At 38.9% G+C, this 20,516-nt stretch overlaps 1 protein-coding gene across 1 annotated transcript in view; it reads right to left on the bottom strand.

The window, feature by feature from the left end:
- Positions 1-16,074, bottom strand: part of LOC127378686 (interleukin-1 receptor accessory protein-like 1) — a 287,082-nt gene extending 271,008 nt beyond the window's left edge. The window contains exons 1-2 of the mRNA XM_051427826.1: positions 16,026-16,074; positions 15,834-15,922 (exon numbers count right to left, since the gene is read on the bottom strand). The gene's annotated coding sequence lies outside the window, so the exon portion shown is untranslated. The remainder of the gene's footprint in view (positions 1-15,833; positions 15,923-16,025) is intronic.
- Between the last annotated feature and the right edge of the window lie 4,442 nt (positions 16,075-20,516).

The raw sequence follows: 20,516 nt of genomic DNA, 5'->3' as shown, positions 1-20,516 counted from the left end.
GCCTTGTTTTTGCCTCCCACTGTTTTCATGTATTTCTCACTCACCCAACTGCTGTTGAGGATTGTAAATTCACAAGGCAAAATGTTGCAGAAAATTAAAATGTTCTTTTGATGGGGTTGGAATTACACAAACGCCTACAGCACTTGCTAGAACATGGGTTATTTTCTAAGCGTAGTGGGCTAAAGGTCAGGACTGACACCTTTTAAAAGTTTTCTTGGACAAGAGAAAACCTTGTAGGACTTTCTCAGACTATTCCCAACAATCCCAAAACTCGCTTTGAACAATTATTAATTACAAGCTGTCACTGGCCATGTCCAAAAGTTGATGAAATTATTAAGTAATGAGGTATTGTCAGCAGCGAAAAAGAGGATACTGGTTAAAACAATGTACTCTTGCGGACAAGTGATTATGGTAATTTGAAGACACTACACAAGACTTCCTTAAAACAAAAAGTTTAACAAACTGTTGCACCACACGTCAGTTCAAGCTCTAAACTCACTGTTTTATCAAGCTTTTCTTACTGTGAAACTGACAAGCCCCATTAACAAACAGCACAGAAAGAAGAGCACAAGTACATTGTGTTTGTGCTAATCATTGGAGCTACTTGTCAGAAAATACACGTTACCTGCAGAATCTTTCCTTCATCTCAGAACGAGAGCTGCTAATTTAGCCCAAAGATCTGTCTGATCACTCAGAGCATTCGCCTGTGGGTGTGCGGTAATTACAAGATGTGCACATCACTGTGGAGAGGGATAATCAAGGACATGCAAACGCGGTACAACCACTTGGATGAGTTGAAAAAAAAAGGCTTTAGAACAACAGCTGTCATTATTCCTGCACCATACCTGGCAACCTTGAGAGTTCAGAGATAAGGATATTTTCAAAACCAGGCGGTGTGTGTGTGTGTGTGTGTGTGTGTGTGTGTGTGTGTCTTACTTAGAAAAATGTGAAGATTCAGAGATCTTATTTTTCCTGCTTTATGGTCACCGACAAGTTGCACTCGCACTTAATGAATATAAAGATAAACTGAATTGGGCATGCATGGAATGGTACGAGCTGGCTTTTTTAAGAATGCAATAACCATGTCAGAACATTAAGGTTAAATCTGTAGTCAAAATATCAGAGATGTTTGTTATATCTGCAGTCTAGATCGATCTGATACGTCCAGCATCCACTCTTCTCATTCTATCGTATCTTGCTCTGGCTTTGTGCTTTTGGAATTATGCCTGGTGGTATATCAACACCAGTCTGCAGTCATCAAACTGTAACCCCTACCAATGATTTACTTTCTAGGCTTGTTAAATACCCGCTTCTAATCAGTGTTACCAGCTGGTGTCGGACGGATACGCCATGTGGGAAGAGCTTAGATAAAGAGGTGAAATGAGGTGGAGTAAAATGACAAGCATACCATGTTTTTTCCCCCCTACTTATTCAATATGAAGTTAAATTTATTTGTGTAGTTATACTAATTTTACAGGCCCACAACAGCATTATTGGCAAAGTCAAGTCTCTAAGAAGACAAGTAAAAGCTAAATTAAAAGCCATGTTGAAAAAAAGCCAGTACATAAAAATAAATGCTTTAAGACAAACGTGGAGGAAAAGGGCTTTTGATCTCTCTTATGTGGTTAAATAGGTTACTGTGCCTGACTCCAGAATTTCATTTGAGCAAATAGTGAGGAAACAATTTGGGAATAGAACATGCTTCTGTTACAACTCAGGTTTGTGACCTAGTCTCCAAAGACATGCATTTTTACAATAAATAAATAAAAAATCTTGCCTGTGTAAGCTTTAACAGAAACTTTTAAAGATTCTCTTTCAACAACAGTAGCTTTCTCTCATCTTTCTGGCTCTGCTGGTGCAAGTTATTCCCAGCTCTTTTCTCTTTGTTAGTATACTGTATGTCTTGGAGAACAAAGAGACCTAGACGATTCTTGGCACATTTCCTCAATATCCAGCTTGTCATCACTTTGGGCCTATTATTAAGTCCTCTCTCCTTGACCCTTGTGCTTATACTCAGACAGCAATGACATAACCACCCACATTTAAATTACTGTGGAGGCGAGCCAGTGAGTCTGCTAGCAGTTTTTAAATTGTAAGCAACTCAAATGAGAAGATATTCTGTATCATACATTGACATGTGATGCCCCAGGCCAAAATGAGCCTCAGATTGTCAGGATCCTGTGATCTTGGTGACATTTACATCAGTATGCACTTAACAGTCGAGCACACACAGTCTGCATAGTACTACTGCTTAGATGTTGTTCACTGCTGTTAACTTCTAGCTCATCTGTGAGAGCTCTTGCTCAACATTTTCTTACAATTTATGTTGGCCATGAAAATAATTGATTCCCTCAAGACAAGGGAACCAGTGAGCAGCAGCGACTGTCCACTTTAACAGTAAAGCTGAGCGGCAGCTTGATGAAGTGTCAAGTGGCAATGGGGCTGCTTTGAAACTGACCCTTTGATGCTCAAGGCTTTAGACCTGGTTAGTTGAATGTACAGCTAATGTTCATGCTAGTCCAGCTGGTTGAAATGTCAAGTGCAATGTAATGATGAAGAGGAGACGGGCATTCTAGTATCTTTTCTTCTCTCAGTCACCCATACTCACTGCTATCCATGTGAAGTTGAATTATTGCAGCACAGGCCTCACATCCCAATGTGTGCTCTGCGTGGGCGGCTTCCTACACCAGGAAGATATGAAATTCTGCTTTGTCAAAATTGAAAATTATAATACATGTGATATGTCTGCCTTTGCCTTTAGCGCATTCTGTACAATTGATGTGAAATACTCAGAAAGAAGTGTGGGCAGCGCATGTCTTCCTCAACTATTACAATAATTTGTTATGAAAATGTGGAAACACCATTTACATGGCTTCCATGTTTGGTATTCACCTCAGTAAATAAAGGGAGACTGATGTGCTTCAGCTAATTGTTTATAATAACTTACAGCGCATATTAGCATTTTAATTAGATACAGACCATCTTTTAGTTTCCTTTTTTTTCAGGACTCTTCTGTTTGGTTAATAAGCAATGATTACATTACCTTACCATAATGCTTTAATTTTACTCGTCATTTATCAGTGATTAAAAAATATTCCCAAAATGAAACATTCCCCTTCCTCTTTTACACTTTTAATTTTATTGTTCACACAATGTGTTATTTCTGTACCTGAGCTCCCCTTCAGTGTAGCGAACAGTCAATAACAGTGGCTTCAATGAATATGAAATTCCCCACTGCTGTGATCCTTTTATTGTGACTCCATCTTGGCTACTAAAAATATTCACCCCATGATTAAGCTGGAGATTTGACACTATGGCTTTCATTACCACTTATAAAAAAACATCCTCCATTTCACCACACTGAAGGTGGAGTACAATTTATTATTTGATTATTTACCTTTTCTGCCAGGAGAAGCAGCATATTAAACCTCCTGACTCTGATCAGGCAGATGCAACAGGCAAGTGCGCTCTTGAATGGATTGGTGCTGGGGAAAAAAGGGCCATGAGCCCTCCATAAATAACGTCTACAAATTCTCTTGACTTGGCAAGGACAGCCACACAATAAAATGTAAGTGATAGGGGTTTGATCAGAGGTAGAGGTTGAAATAGTTTTCTGGCAAGGCCTTGCCATCTAAAGTGAGCAGAGAACCCCAGGGGAAAGGAGATTATATTTGTTTTACTGAAACATCATTGTTCTCAGTAGATTCAAGATACAGCAGGCTAGATTGTTACTGTGTGTCCCACAATTTACTCGGGCCATGTTTTTACAAATTCTCTGTAAATGCTTGGTATGGACAATCCTCCATTCACACAGAGAGGACAATCAAAAATAAGAATTAGAGCCAGTCCGGGTTGGTAAAAATCCACGTTTTGTACAGTCCCTGTCGCCTTCCTTCCTTCCTTTTAAACTTTGTGCCTTTTCCTTTTAGCCTGCAAACTTCCCAGTACATATGTACAGAAAGATGATGGAAATAATGTTTACCATTGTACAAGGCTGGATTTGCAATGATGACAGACAGCATAAAACATCTTTGCATGACTTGGACAAGACTCACAGGTGTGGGCTTCACACATCATCAGGCCATCAGAGAACATAATCTTCCTGTGTAGCAGTGCCACAGTATGTATGCATTGCCAAAGCCCACAGGAGCTTTAAGTAGTGTAAAGGAAAAGAAAGTAAAGTATCTTGAGAGATGTATTTCAGAATAATTTTCCATTGTGGCCTGTTACCATATTTTTCAGAGTTAGCAGTTGTCGTGCAGATGTACTGCAGGGTAACTATGCCTGGTTATGTGTTTTAACAAAAATGTAGGGCACTTTCAAGCTGAGATGGACACAAATGTGGAAATTGGATGGGATGACGAGCAACAGCCCAAATGGAGCACTAACAAACACATTTTTGCTAAATCAGAAATGGATATCTAAAACGGTCATGCACACTGTGAATCCCCTCATTCTGTAGGCAGATAATTATGATGCTTTTATTCTGCTCACTGTTCTCTTCCCGACCGTTATTAATCCATTTTAGAGAGAGAGGACATTATGACAGATGGGATACTTCTCGTGCTCATGTCCTCCCACTTTGATTGCAGCGACCCATCCATACCGCCCAGGGGGCCATATGTGCTGCAATCCTCCTTGAAGGAGTGCAGGGAAGGGGCATGGAGACACGCCAGCTCACAGTAGCCTTGTTTCCAATACAATGCCAAACATGCCAAATGCAGCCTTTGTCACTATTCAAGACAATTAACCTACAAATTCTTAACACAGTTTTCTCTAAAGTGAGCAGTTTCAAGTTCCAGACTTGGTTTTGTCTAGGAGGTACACAAAATCGATCATGCCATTTTGTATTTTATCATTTTCACATTTTGTTGCCAGAAGGGATGATTTTTCTAACTGGGTTATTGTTTTCAATAAACAAAAAGCAGTTTGAATCTTGTATTACAGTAAATCACACTGGATTGACCTCAGCCCTGACAGGCACCAAAGGGTTCTACTGTGAAAAAGTGTCTACTGGCGAGAATCCAGGGCTACTCTGTCATGTCAGAAAGAGCTTTTATGGACCATTTCCAGCAACATGTGCCATTTCTATTGACCTCAATGGTCACCTCCACTCATCGGTGCTACCCCAGAGTGCTGCGATTGAAAGGATAGTTGCCCAGGTTGGCTCTTATCTTGAATGTACAATATCTTAGGCTCAAGTGGAAAGAGCAGAGGAGAGACTGAACAGATGAAACTGCATCAATCTTCCAGGTCTCTGTTTCGGTGGGAGGCCCAGTTCGGCATTCTACAGCGTTTGTTGCTTGTCAAACATTAAGACAGATTGGAGGGAAGAAAGGAGGTCAAAGGAGTGACAAAATGTGACGCAAATACAAATTGTGTTTATATTCATTTATTGAATAAAAGAAATTAGATTGAAAAGTAAATTCCATTGAAATCTTGTGGTTGCCTTTCTTTAGGTCTGCCCTCATAAATCTATCTCGGCACACGAAGGATCACATTCCATTTCAGAAAAGCTATAAGTTCATGCTTCAGCATGGAAACGCCGCACCCATCGTTGATTGTAAGTACAACTTCCAAAAGCCAATGCCATTACAAAAAACCAGACTAACATAAATGACCCTTGGTGGCTTTTGAGTCTCACTTCATCAAGAGCGATATGAACAAACTGATCCAGTCAGCTGGGTCCACTGTGTTAGATGCCGTTCCAATTGCCTCCAATCTAGTTCCCTTTGTAGAGCATGTATTGCCTCTGGCATTTGGAATCCATCCACTATTCAGAATAAATGAAATAACATACTGTAACAATATATATATATAGTAATGGCCAACACAGACTTGCAAATCATATAACACAAATTCTCAAGCTGATAATAAATTAGCGACTCTCATAAAGAGACTGAGTAAGGAACTGGTCGTGTTTTTTCTGGTCCAGAAGGTGACAGTTATGTAAATTCAGCGTCCTAATCTGTCAGTAGCACTCCTCCAGGATTGATATTTTGACAGCATGACAGACTTGAGCCTTCTATTTTTGGGAGATGGCTTCAACTGTCAGAAACACTGACTGAACTGTCTTGCATCAGGGGAGAGATTATGTTTTAGGGCATATTCTTATTTAAGCTTTGAATTTTCGATAGACCAAAGGAAATGCATTTCATCCACTGGTTAAGGTCTGCAACTAAGTATTATTTTTATTATCTGTTTTATTAATCTGTTTAATATGATTATTTGTGAATGAATCGAGTAATGTGGAAAAATGAAGGCAGAATTTTGAAAAAAATGCAAATCCTCATTTGTGAAGCTTCATACGTGACTTAAATGATTATGCGACAGGAGTTGAATTTCCTGTCAATCGATCAATTGCCTATTTTTTTTTAAATGTATTTTGGTTATCCACATAAAGTTAGCATTAAAGGTTTAAATAAATGTATTCACTATGGATATTTTCTGTGTTTTCATAAGCATACAGAGGCACTATACATGTAAGTACTCTTTGCGTATCAGCATGACAGAGAACCTCTTAACCATGAACCATTTCTTCCAGCAGTGCGGTAATTTTCAGCCAGTTTTATGTTCTATTTTTTTCAAAAGTAACATGACAGGTAGTACAAATGGCCTCATTTCCAGGTGCACAACACCCCCTGCAAGTTTAACAATTAATGCAATGCTCTTGACAAACTACCCTCTCAATGAACTTCTGGCAGAGGTGGGCTTAGCAACAAATGGCCATTGAATAATTTGAGTGCACTGTCAGAAGCAACTTAGAGAGCAATTCTGAAAAATTAATATGATGACGCACAGTTACTTAGATATTAGTCCATATTTTAAGGATTCTACACGAGACTGGATGGAAGACATTTTCTCGTCACTTCTCTTCATAGTGTACGTATCCGTTGAACTGAGCGTTCACATCTGATGCAGTTGACTAAATGTTCCTGGAGGCGGCAGGCATCTGACCCAATGATGGCCCTTATTCTCCCTAGCAGATGCAGAGAGTGCAATTACTGCTCACACAATTACTACTCCTCGCAGTGCACAGCAAGCCGTTAGGTTCAGATTCTGTCTAACACGTCTCTCAAAAGCTATCTCCAGAGCTCTGCTGAAATGAAGGAATTGTCTTTGGGGGCATTTTAAGCTGTCATACTGGAAAATAATGCATATGAACTTTGAACCCACTGGGGGTGAGATGGAGATTTTAGTGTATGATTGACAGTTGCAGTGTATATAGAGTATTATTTACAGTTGCTGGGCAAAAAAGTAAGTAAAAGTAATGTGATCATTTGAATTCTAATCTGAGAGTAAATACTTACCCTACAGCAGTCTTAATATAGACTCTTTTAAATAAGGATATTCCCTTTGACAATAAATTTTAAACTCTCCTCTCATTGAGCTTTGAGAGATTAGGGGCTATTTTGGGCTTTCATGAACTGGCTCTCAGGTGGAAAATACTCTGGAGGAATGAGGGTTTTTTCCTCATATTACTAATCAAACCAACAATGCATCCAAAGAAGCCACTGGCGCAGAATGTGCTTTTTGCCCCTCAACGACACTCTGCTGACCAATTTCCCATCACTTGCTCTGACTCACACCATTTTGAAGAAGCAGCACAATGACTTTATTACCGCGGCACAGGCAGACGGGGACTCATAAAGCTGACTGGTGTGATAACTCGTTCCCTACCTTGTCATGGCTCGGAGAGGAGGATGGAACAAAGGTGTGATGGAGAAGGGCATGAAGCCATCGTCCCACAGTGTGCTCAATGGGTTTTCCCAGTGACACCCTGTCGTTCCAGATTTAAAGACATGGGGGAAGGCCCAGACAGTGATGGGTGATGGAGTGTCGGAGATGCACACAGGGCCGATGTACCTCGATGTTTATGTCTCGCCATGCACATCTCCTAAGAGCAGTTTGTTCTCTTGACTGAGGCTCTTTTAATGGTTCGGGGTGAGAAGGGCATCGGTGCTTGCTGACTCTTTTTTCTTCAAGGGATAGATCGGTAAGGTGCACACCTTTTCATAAAAGTCCATTAATTTTTTATATTAATAATATCAATATTAAATCATGTCATAGTATCATCATTATTTAATATGGGCACCTATCTTTTCCTGCTGAGTTACATAAACAGAACATACTCTAAACCTCCTCTGAGGTTTAATTTGAAATTCAGCATATGGTCCCAATTCAGCATTGGGACCATAAATCAGAACTTTACATACTCGACGAAAGAAATATGCACGGCAACAAAAAGAGCAACCTTGTTCTTAGCGCCAATGCAGCAAAGCTAAATGTTAAGTGCTTCAAAATCACACAGTACACATTGCCAGACATAAACCGTTCTCACACGCAAAATAACATCTAAACACCACTTCCCAGAGATAAACTGGTATTTATAGAAGAATTTGTGGTGATGTGCTCACCTAATGTGTACTTCAGACATAGTACAAACTGTTTCCTAGATCGAGCAGAGTGTGATATTGTAAAGTGGAAATGGGAAAATAAGCTGAGACCCCGATTCCAAAATGCAGTGTTATTCTTTTAGGCTTTCTCAATTTTAGCAACTGAATGATTCAGTCCAAGTACTTAAATCTTAAATACAGCAAAATTACCCATATACAGTGAGGGTCATAATCATGGTTAGAACAAAAGGAACATTGAGACCAAATGTGAACCCTGGTCTCGCATGTCAAGACACAAATTTTGTTGACCGAACCATCCACCCAGACTTAATCCCTAGAGGTTTTGTAGCAGTATAACAACATTGTGCTAACTTTGCTTTTGAGTGAGGCGAGGACAGTCTCAAATGATGGTAGCCTTGGTCACCATTTTAATAATTACAATTTTGTGCCCAGTTTTATTAGTCATATTTGTTATTTGGGTGTTGTTGTGTTTTTCATTTTATACTTTATTGTTAAAAATACAAAAAATACTGCACACTGTCAGCTGTCAATAAGACATCCTGGCATGCACAAATGTATTAATTGTACTCTTTATTGTGAAGCACTGTTTAAGTGCTTCACAATAAAGAGTACAATTAATGTGTAATGTGTAATGTGTAATCGTTATGCACAAGGATGGCTGCTCTGACTTAACCAATGTGAGTCAGATTCAGCTGTTTGATTTATTACAGACATCTATGACCATATATGGCTGTCGAAGTGGAAGTCAGGCTTGTGCATTTGCAAACAAGTCAATGAGTGAGATTTATAAATCAACAATCAAACTTTTAGAAATTTGATGATAAATATGTCTGCATATTTCCGTGTTTGTTCATACTGCGTTTTATACATCTGGCCCCAGGAGTAGCACAAAGGGCAATGTTCCATAAAAATGTATACGGTTAATCCCCAACATTTCAGACTATTGATTTTGATCCAGACATTAGTTTCCTGTTGAGATAAGTATTAATAAACTTGTGCGACATTTGTGATTTTTGTAAAAGCTTTGACTTACAGGTCAGAGTATTTTGAATAGCTGAGCAGTTAAAAGAGGTCATCACTGGTGGGAGGCTATCATCTCCTATTCACAGCTCTGCGAGTTCGCTCGGGGGTATTGTCGACCTCTGCGCCGACACAAACTTATTGCTGGTGTAAATCACACTCCAGCCACACACTACTCGTGCCCTCTTGCCATGAATATTTAAACAAGTATACATACCACGCTGCCTTACGCTGTCTCCGATACAATTGCTTGCCTGAAGTAACATTTGAATTATGCCTTTGTCTCAAGACATTTTGTTTACATCTTCTGTATGTTGAGACACATTCTGCACATTCTGATGAAACATTAGATGAGAAAATATCCAAAAGAAATACCTGCTTCATGCACTTTATGTCATTTTCTCAGAGAGGTTACTGGGGACACAGAAGTGACGGGGTGTATCCACGCTAATGCATCTCTGCTCACAGACAGATGACACACCTCCAGACCTATCTGTTCATTTACCTCTGCAATCAAGATTCACGGCTCTATTTTCCACTGCCCTGTTTGCCAGAGGTGCTCTGTTTTCTTCAGTGTTAAATGAATTAAATGGGCGGGCTGCCAAAAGCACTGCTCATTCCACATACCAGATATAGCAGTGTCTCGGGTGTGTATAGACAGAAATTTGGAGTGCGTTCACACGTTGCCTGCGGCTGATTCAAAGTGATGGATTCTGGTTTCAGAGCTCTGCATCATGACCTCTATTTTTCAGGTCAAGCTGTGTTAATGTCATGATAATAAGAAAAAAATATATATTAATACTGGCTTTAAGTTATAATTACCAGAAGCATTACTTTTAAATGCCAGTGCAGATTCCACACTTGGGTGCACAAGAAAAAGTTGCAGAAGAATGTCACCGTGATGAGCAGTCGCTCTGCTAAATGAGCTGCAATAAGCCCCGTGCCTGAGAAACGGCGAGCAGCAGACAGCCGAGCCTTGGTTCTGCATGACTGGCTCCGTCAACAGCAGCATACGGAGGCCTGGCGCTAGCCAGGTGGCTCTTACATCTGGCCCATTAGCTCTCAACCACTGCAATGACTCTCCACACCACCGAGAGCCTGTTGAAATAATATCATCAGGACCTGTAAGTGCTGAAGGCCGCCTTGCCCATTGCCTGCTCAGAATAGCGAGTCAGGAAACACACTGAATCTGACCTGTCAGCTCTGAGGCCGGGACCATTCCTGAAGGGAATATCTTGCAAAATTGCGAGGACACTGTACCACTGAATTTTTTATATCAGTTTAATGTGCTGATACAGTATGGACTTGATCAAATTAATGTTACGCTGGACAGATTAGTCAACAAAATTTGGACAATCTGAATCTCTTTTGGACAAAAAAAAGCAATTCTAATATGTCACCTTGCTTTCTGGGAAGAATACTTTTATTGAGAGAAAAGACAATAGTCAATTAATTAGAGCTGAGTGATACAGCTGAAATATTTATCACAATAAATTGTTCTTGTGATGACCTATTTTGAATGAAGACCAGGTAGAAAAGGTATAATTTACCCCTTTACTTATAAAAGGTAACAGGTAATAATTATTAACGTTAATGTTTTCATGCAGGATTGTTGCTGCGTACCTCTCCATCGCGGACTACCTGTCCATACTGTGAGGTGTTTGTTGAGATGTAACAGATGTAGGTTGTGACTGACGACATGTTGCGTACTCCAAAGGGTGGAAGAAGCTATGGAGATTCGCTCACAGCACATTCTATTATCAAGGGATGTGATAGGTTGTTTTTGAGCCATGGTGGTTTGCATTTAATGCATTTAAGCAAAACTATCAATATTATATTGAACAACTGTTTCATTGCTATTGAGTGTGTCAACTGCCGATATATACTATACTATACTATCGTTTTATTGCCCAGGCCTTCAATTAACCGAAAGAAAAGCATTAGTTGCATCTGTAAATTAAATTGTTTGATTTGTGTCCTTACAACTTGAAATGGATACAAAATAACACTAACAGTGTATTCATATTTCACTTTATTATCATATACCTCTAGCTAATGGAACATCATTATGGTTGCCTCAGCTTTAACATGAATCATAAGCCAAATACACCACACTTGCTCAACACCTTTATTCACAAGAATAAAGATTTTAAATGACAGTCACACTGCTGAAGCTAAACAACTTCAACACATATCTTTGTGGATTTTTAAGAAGAACAGCATAAAGTGAGTTGTCTGTGCTGCAAAAGTTCAGCAGTATTTTTCACTCAGATGTAGCAGCTGAGTTTAAATAATAAATGTTTTTGTCTGGGACCTCAGCCGAGATAATCTAGAGACACGTCTGCCTCTTGTGAATTCTGTGTTCCTGTCAGGTCACGGTAGTTAACGCGGACAAAGCGGCCAGGTCTTTGGCCTTTACTTTCCAGTCTCCAGTCCCCTGACTCTCAGGGATAAACCCCCACCTCCAAAAAGCATGCCTCTTGCCCTAAGCACTGCACCAAGTGACACATTCTATCCATCAACTGCTGTGCTACAACATACGAAGCAAAAAAGTGCAGGGATGGCAAATTTTTCATGCATATGATATTCGGGCTACAGCACATCCGCCTACGTTAACCCAGGAGAGCGAAAGACGTGCGGCGGGGGCTTGGGGGGAGGGCTTTGAAGATGGATTACCAGATCACGTCATGAGAAAAGAGGCTGCAATGAGCAAGCAGCAAATTCAGGAGAAGGCCCTCAGAGCAAGAAGTGTGTGGGGAGAGGAATTCTGATGCTCATTTGGTACAAAGAGTTTATTTTCATGTCAACAGAAGAATACGGTGTATTAGTGCTGTCAAACAATTTAGACCCTGAGCTAAAAGCCACTCTTCTTTCTCATAAATAATCATAAAAATAGATGTCAAGGCCTTAAATTTGAAATTGTAGAGCCACTGACATATTCACAGATAAGCGGTGATAGCACTTGATTTTTTGCTTTCTCCTTTGTGGTTTCAGCAATCAATTCTCTTACAGCTAGGCTACATTTGGCATGTTAAAAATCTTCACTTCAGCACTGTGTTTTATGAGTGTAACTCTATTGAGCGAAAAATTAAATGCATAATTCAGGGTTGAACAGGCTGCCCAATTCATTTTACAAAAGGGGACACAAGCCAAAGAAAAAGAAAATGGCAATCTGTGGATTGTTCCCTAATTTATCATGACCGATATAGTAGTGCTAAAGAAAGTAGACTTGAAATGTTGCTCTATTTTTCTCCTGCTGGCAACCAGTCTGTAAAAAACAAATAAAAAAAATTTAAAACTGCTTTTTTGTCCTTAAATGACAAGGGCTTGCTGATGAAGTTGTTCCTAAATAAAGAAGGGCCAGTGTAATGAATGCCCGGGTCTCTCTCTTGCCAAAAACTGCATTACAGTGCTCCTAATGGTTTCCCTCGTCTGAATCAAACTATCTGCGGATGTGCTCCCAGCAAGAGTGAATTAAACCCCCCAAAGATGAATTGTGGGAGGGAACTGGGGAGCCTGAGTGTGGGGGGGAAAGACCTAGCACCCCATTCACAAACCTGGGGCAGAGGCAGCCATTATCATAAGTTCTACAATTCATCACACCCAAGGTTAGCAGCTCTCACTCAGCAGTGCTTTTTCATTTCAAGGACAGCATGTGGGAGAGTGTATGAAGACGGCTGTAACAACTGTATGATTACACAACTCTATAATTTCACCAAACTGGAGCCACAACTTCATGTCCTTTGAAAACAAACATCACACATATTGTTTTGGGATTGTCCAAAATAAAATCATACTGGGAGGGGATTCATACAGAAATACATGCCATTTTGAATATTGATTTAGCACCAGAACCACTGTATTCTGTTATAGGTGCAATACCAGACGGATTATGTACCAGCTGACCAGGCCATTTCAAATGTAAAGGTTAGCAAAAGGCAAGTGAAAAAGCTTCAGTTAAACAGTTATTTTCAGACCTGGGCCCTATCATCGTATTATCTATAAACCCACTACGGATGGTGCTAAAAATTTCATCACTTTGAGCTTCATGTTGCTCAAATTTTAAAAGGGAGCACTTATCTAATACTCACACAGAAAGGGTCAAAGCTTGACGCCGTAAAGTGATAGTGACACATCCATTCAACGCAAAGTGCATCAGAATCTGACATTTTGAGTGTCCTTTGAAAAGTAGTCGGACCAGGACAAAGACTATTAAGTCACAAAGTCAAACTCAAAACACAAACAATAAGCAAACATACTTGGCAATTTATAATGTGTCTTTGATAGTGTCTTCCATTAAAAAGCTGTCTAATTTTGAAAGATTAAAGTTACCACAGTACCAAACGCACCACAGGATAACAAGAAGAATAGCATAGATCAGCCTGTAGCTGCCTTTTTCTACCATATGGTGTTGTTATTCTTAGATTGCAAAAAACACCAGCCTGGTGCTTGGATATTGTTATAACAAATGAAAAGGAGAGGAGAACAGAGTTTGGCAGAAAATTAAGGAATGTATCTATCAGCTCATGATTAAGTGACTGCAAAGGGGTTGTATTTGGAAGATACAGATAATACAGACTAAAAACCTGAATCTAATGCGAGTGCTTCCCAACATTTTAGCAACTGACCCTTTATAAAGAAAATGGATAACAAGTCCTAAAACTGCTGTAAAAAATAAATAAAAGTCAAGTTCTGCAACATCTATGTTAAATGAGCAAAACCTCATCAGCTCTGTGATACAGGTGATAGATCTGGACCAAGTAAGCAAGTGGAACTTGAGCTGAGATTATTTAGTAAAAAGCAATAGTTGCAATCACAGACCACATGTTGCATATGTATTTGAGTTGTGAACTATTAAGATACACTGACTGTCCTGTCTCAGATTATTTTATTTGCTTACATTTAGAAGTTCAAAAAGGTACAACTATCCAAAGATAACCCTAGCCAGGAAAATGAAAAAGCCACAACAAAATATATACAATGTTAGATAGAGTGTCCAGTGTATTGTTTTAACTTTGAACTGTGCAGTTTCAACTTTAAATTTCATTACTTTATTTTTGAACGGTCTTTCTTTTGACTACACTGTACAGCACCATGAATCTATCTTTGTGTATGACACATGCTTTATAAATAAAACTGCCTTGCCAAGAAGAAATATTGTCTCTTCTTTTCTAGCTTGTTAATCACAACCTCTCCCAAGGTGGGAACCACTGTCTAATGCCCACTGCTTAACCTGCATACATTTGGAGTGTTAACATTAACTTTAAGTAGTTGAAATGAGAATTTTTTTACAGCAACTCTTCCTTCATAAATTGTATGAATTGCTCACTGATGACCTGATTCAAAATGGATTCCTGAACCTTGTGTAGCTCTACAAACAATCACTCGAGGCCAGGTTGCACACTCTTGGGTGTACACTTTCCTACTTAATTTTTATGCAAGACTTGAGCTATGCAAAGGAAAGCAGAGTTTAAATGTGTGGGCACATTTTAAATTGGATGATGGGGAAGATTTTAAATAACCTTGCGTGGCATTGGTGTTGCTGTCTCTCCCTCTGGCTCTCTTCTTATTCATGCTTCTCAGTACTTTTCTATTGTGTGATAACTGTGTGCCTTATATTTACATTTTAAATTTAAATTTTTTCTACTGATGGAGGTTGGATATGTGCCCAGCACTACATTGGCAGCGTCTTATTAAAGTTAAACTTCAATATACAGTACCTCATAGCTTTTTTTTTTGTTGAGGAATGTGAGTTAGGGCACTGTGTCTTGGGTGTGAGTGAGAGAGGCACAGCACTTTATCAGGCTTTTTACATATACATAATTGGGTTTGGGAGGACAGAGCATCAGTGGCAGCGTTTCTATAAAAGCAAAGATGAGAGGACACCAGCCAAGCTCACTGGGCAGTAGAGGAAGAATGTGGCTAAGGGATGTTTGAGCCTGATGATGTGCAGGGAGATTTTTAACCTGACAAGTAGGATGAATTGGTGGAAGAAGACGACGTATTCAGAGGGCCATCTCTGCCAGAACCCTGTGGTTTGTCATTTGAGTCAGACAACTACTGCTAGCGCAGCAAGTCAAAGCCCTGCAGCTCATTACAGCACACTGGACCGCTGTAGTTTGTCCAGTGAGTCAGACTCCTGTAGCTCATCCTTTAAGGTCGGCCCATTGTTTAAAAATGTCACCTCAAAATACACTTGAGCACTCCTGAGCTACTACAGTGACACAAAGAATTGAATAAGCCTTTCCTTTGGGTCCATATTCTGAGTCCTTTGGGATTTGGATCACGCCTACTCCTATCTCCTACATACTGCATCTATTGTATTAAGTTTTCTCTACATATCCAGACTGACTTTGTTATAGCCCCATGGGAGCATCAAGTAAGTTTGGGACTCACCAAATGCATGTGTAGTAGCTTGCTCAGGTCAAGTGCTGAAACAGCAGAGTGAGACAGTTCTGCTCCCTGGCGCGCAACATCATCATTTCCTGTGATGGACAGGAACAGTTTAATTGCTTGTGTCTGATGACAACGTCTTTTTCTTCTCAAATTTTCAACAGCTAAACCAAAAACTCCCAAAAATGTTCTTACCTTCCGCTCAACTGGAGTCCAATGTGGAGAGTCTGACTTGCTGTACACTGAGACAGCGTGTCCTTGACTTCTGTGGGAAAATATTAACCAAAAAGTACAACCATCAACATACATATGTACATGTTTTCATCTCACAGAGCCTTATGACAACATCAAAACCTGGTAATAGAGGTCTGCACAGGGCAGGCTGACTCTGTCCCACAAGACCGACGGCAGATGTTGGTGGCAAGGATTTTTTCCCCCTCCTTTCTCCAAGGCAGCGTATGTGCAGTTTGCAATGTGCTGGACATTGTACTGTTTGTACAAAAAAAAAGCACAAAAGTGCTTTTTTAAAACCCCTGTCACACTTTAAATCTTCATATCGAAAACCATTTTGTGAAAAATGTGAATGGTGCACGGCGCAGAGGACAGATTGTGAGCTGGCGGGCAGGCTCCATGCAATGGATTGCAGGGACCCAACATGTGCTGCAGAAAATCCTGCAGCTGTGGCCAGGCGTGGTGCAGAAAACAGCAGGAGCTTGCATCTTTGAAACATGGCATGGGCCTATCACTAGAAACTTTGTGAAAAAGAATAAATCTATTCTATTCCAGTCTTAATTTCACAAACACTGCAAAATCCTTTAAAAAAAAAACAACAACAATTTATTTCTCTCCAACCAAGAGACATATTCCCTGGAAAAAGAACTGAACAAGCAAGGCGCCTCAGACCTGATGTATTACTCAAACGGTTCTGTTGAGATTGTAGGATTCATCCTGAGGTAACACTTCAAACATTTACTGTATTCTTAAATCTAATATCCCAGTTAGGGATGGGACAATATACGATGAATGAATTTCATTATCTTGACAATCGTGAATCCGGATAATGGAACTCCTCACATGGTTTGACTTGAAAAAGGCGTCTAGCTCGCCAGCATACAGTCCTATATTGATTTTCCTGAACAAGGGGACAAGGGGGAGCATGTATCTTTCCAATCACTCCAAAATCCTAAGTGTGTCACCATGGCTGAAGGCTCGGCTTGCCCGTTGTATCCCCCTCAAAAGAAATGTATAGTATATATTAGACCAGTATAGATTAGATAGATAGATAGACTTTTTTTTTAGAATTAATCCCTGGAGGAAAATTGGGTCATCATAGCAGCCATGTACATTAAAATACAATAGAATAAAATACTTGGATAGAAAAGATTAAAAAAAATGTAAATAGGTAGGTAAGGTGCAAAGAGTTGTAGTTGCAAGGTGGTGGTAATAGTACTGATGACATGATGGTAGTGTTATTGTTAATAATAGTATATAATAATAACAGTATATAATGATAATATTTATAATATTTATAATAATAATATGTATATATAATATGATGACTGAACAGATATACATGTATACACATAGACATTATACATTAATATTGATATAATGTAAACATGTGTCATATATTCAGCCTGTGCAAAGTGTGCATACATACATACTGTAATATATATACACAATATAATACGTAAACATATATATATACACAAGATATGATATAATATGATATATAGCATATGTATAATAGATACTTGACTACACAAGAAGATATACATACAATAGATAATATCTTATTGTTACATTTTTATATAATAATAATAATACTAGCAATAATAATATAATATTATTAATATAATAATATATTGTATAAAAATTATATATAATATCAACATTGTATATATTACCACATATCACATATGATATGAAGTATATGTTCCACAGGTAGATTTAGTCCAGTTCTGTGATTGTGGATCTGACAGAGGCAGATGAGTTATAGTCTTATAATAGTGGGGAGGAACGATTTTCTATATTATATATATATTACAAAATAAAGAACAGGAAGTTGTCCGTTATGTAATAAATATATGTGTTTCTAAACTAAATTCATGCTGGCACTATGTGTTTAAGTGCCATTTTAAAAGCATGAAATGTATTTTCATTATATTGTGTAAGAATATCTCAAAACACCTGTGTAGCATGGCCTTTAAAATACAGCATACCACAGTCGAAACCCCACCACTCCCACCCTTATTTTAGTATCTTATTAAAAGGCAGAGGAGGAAACTTAAACGTTTATTCACATTTCTTCCATAAGGAGTTACAGAAAATAGCTACAAAATACGAGTTTAGTTTATAGTTTTCAATACACCTGACAAAACAAGCTGTGTTTCACTCGGTGTGTATACAGTATGTGTGGGATAATATTTGGGCAAGCTGTTTAGTGTTACACAAAGCAGCTAAGTTAGCTGCAACAGTAAAAATATTGTTTGTTTGTTGTTGCTACCATTTCACAACTAATTAGGAAAACACTCACCTGTTGACGAGCTTCTCGAAAACGGGCCGCCGCCATCTTTAAAAGTACCGGTCCACTTTGTTTTGTATAAAGTTCCGCTGAAATTCGAGTTGAATTTAAAAGTCTGTCTTCTTTGAGGCTTGAAAGACGCTAACTGGAGGTTTTATGGTGAAAAAATACCGCAAAATGTCCGCTTACTGCTGTAATATTCCCGCAAGTCTGAAGTCACCTTCAGTCAACACTAATTATGACGTCAATCAGAGGCCACTGGCCAATAGAGGGCGCACGTGCGGCGCAGCACCAATCACAAAGCTTAATTCAGTCAGCAAAAAATATGAATAATAAATTATTCAATATTTGAAATAGCATCTAATAGGAGTCAATGGGTGTGAAAGAATACTGGTAGTAGTTGGTTGGTAGTTTGAGCTTTGGAGCCAACTTTATTTATTTATTTATTTATTTATTTATTTATTTATTTAATGCTTTATTGAATAATAGATTTACAGACAAGGAGATTAGTCAACACACACAAACAAACAACTCCAACTTTATTCAACTTCCTTCCTGTACATACTAAGTCATTTAACACAATTGTAGCCATCGCCACTGGTCCGGTCTAGCAGAGTCATTAGCAATATGATATGGTACAGAGGTTCCCAACCTATGGGTCGGGACCCCTACTAGAGATGGCCAAAGCTTCACAGGGGTCATAAGGCCTGATTTTAGGCGTGTAGGAAAACTTAAAAAAATATACACAGTAGGCCTGTATCTCATCGCCCTGCAGTTAAAAAAAAGTACACAGTTCAAACAACCAAACAGCTTATAGAACAAGCGTCAGGGAGAAGAAAACACTGAATTTAACACTGAATTAAATGTATCATTGTTAAAAAAAAAATTTAAAATACATAATACAGACAGAGAATTGTATACAATATCAGGAACACTTACCTCTGATCAATATTCACTGGAAATAATCTGCTCAAAATGCATCCAAATTACTAATTTTACACAAACTTCCTGCAGTGATTGTGTTCACTATTTGGGCTCAGTTTTTTTTCTGTTATTGTAATGCATGAATATGAAATATATAATAGTCACTTAGTTAGGGGTCGTTAATGATAGAAAAGGGGTCCCTTAAGAAAAAAGGTTGGGAACCACTGGTATGGTAGACTAAACTGTAAGCTGTTGCCACCTTTTATATACACTATCACATTTTTATATTGCTGTAACTTACAGAGGCATAATTTGACAAGACAATAAAATATTTACTTGCATACATGCTGAAACCCTCAGTACCTCTAGCCCCAGGTGTTTTTTTTTATTTTTATCCTTTTTCCTTGTGACAAAACAGTGGCAAACATTAACAAAGTAATAAAGATGACGAAATTTAAGTAATGACCTGATTTTATAATTAATATCCCTGTTCTATATTATGTGCTGAAACTGGAACAGGGGCGTACATACTTGATATTCATTAAATATAATTAATCCGATTTCACTTTACATCAGAACATGAAGGGTTAAGCTACGAATTAATGTGCAGAAGACCACAGGGATGCTTCACTTTTAAGTCCCTCTCAAATGTGAATTTAAGATTTTATTATAGCACGGCCACATGTGACTAAAAGTATATATTTCAGAGCCGCAAAGTCAGCCAAATACAGACCCCCTGTTGGGGGTAATAATTGACACACTTACAGTAAGACATCTAAAATTTAACTTAGCAATGTAATTTTCTTCTCACATTTATTTATTTATTTAATATTCAGGTATTGAGTTTGTTTGTGATAAAATGAACTAAACTTCATCAACCTCGTAAACTCAAAAAAGATGCAACTTAAAAAACCTATTGTTCAGTTTCCTGTGATCTAGTGTCAGAGTCAGAAACCCCCCAAAAAGCAGCATGAAGCTTGTAAATCTCACTCCCAACAGAACATATCCAATCAAGTTTGCTCTGTCTGTTTGCTTCTACATGGTTCTGCCAAAACAACAGAGCAGCAGGGTGTCATAGTGATTAAGGAGACCACCCTTCAACTGGAGGATGCTGTGCTCAGGCTCCCGTGTTGGCAAGCATCTGTCCGGTTGTTGTGCGTCTCTGAGGCAACACAGTGAGCCCCCGCCCACTCAAGGGGGAGGGGGCCTGTTTCTGTTCGCTACCTGGGGAGGATTTC

This window comes from Dicentrarchus labrax, unplaced genomic scaffold, assembly GCF_905237075.1.
Source record: "Dicentrarchus labrax unplaced genomic scaffold, dlabrax2021, whole genome shotgun sequence".
Taxonomy (NCBI): domain Eukaryota; kingdom Metazoa; phylum Chordata; class Actinopteri; family Moronidae; genus Dicentrarchus; species Dicentrarchus labrax.
This window is presented reverse-complemented; position numbering and strand designations above follow the sequence as displayed.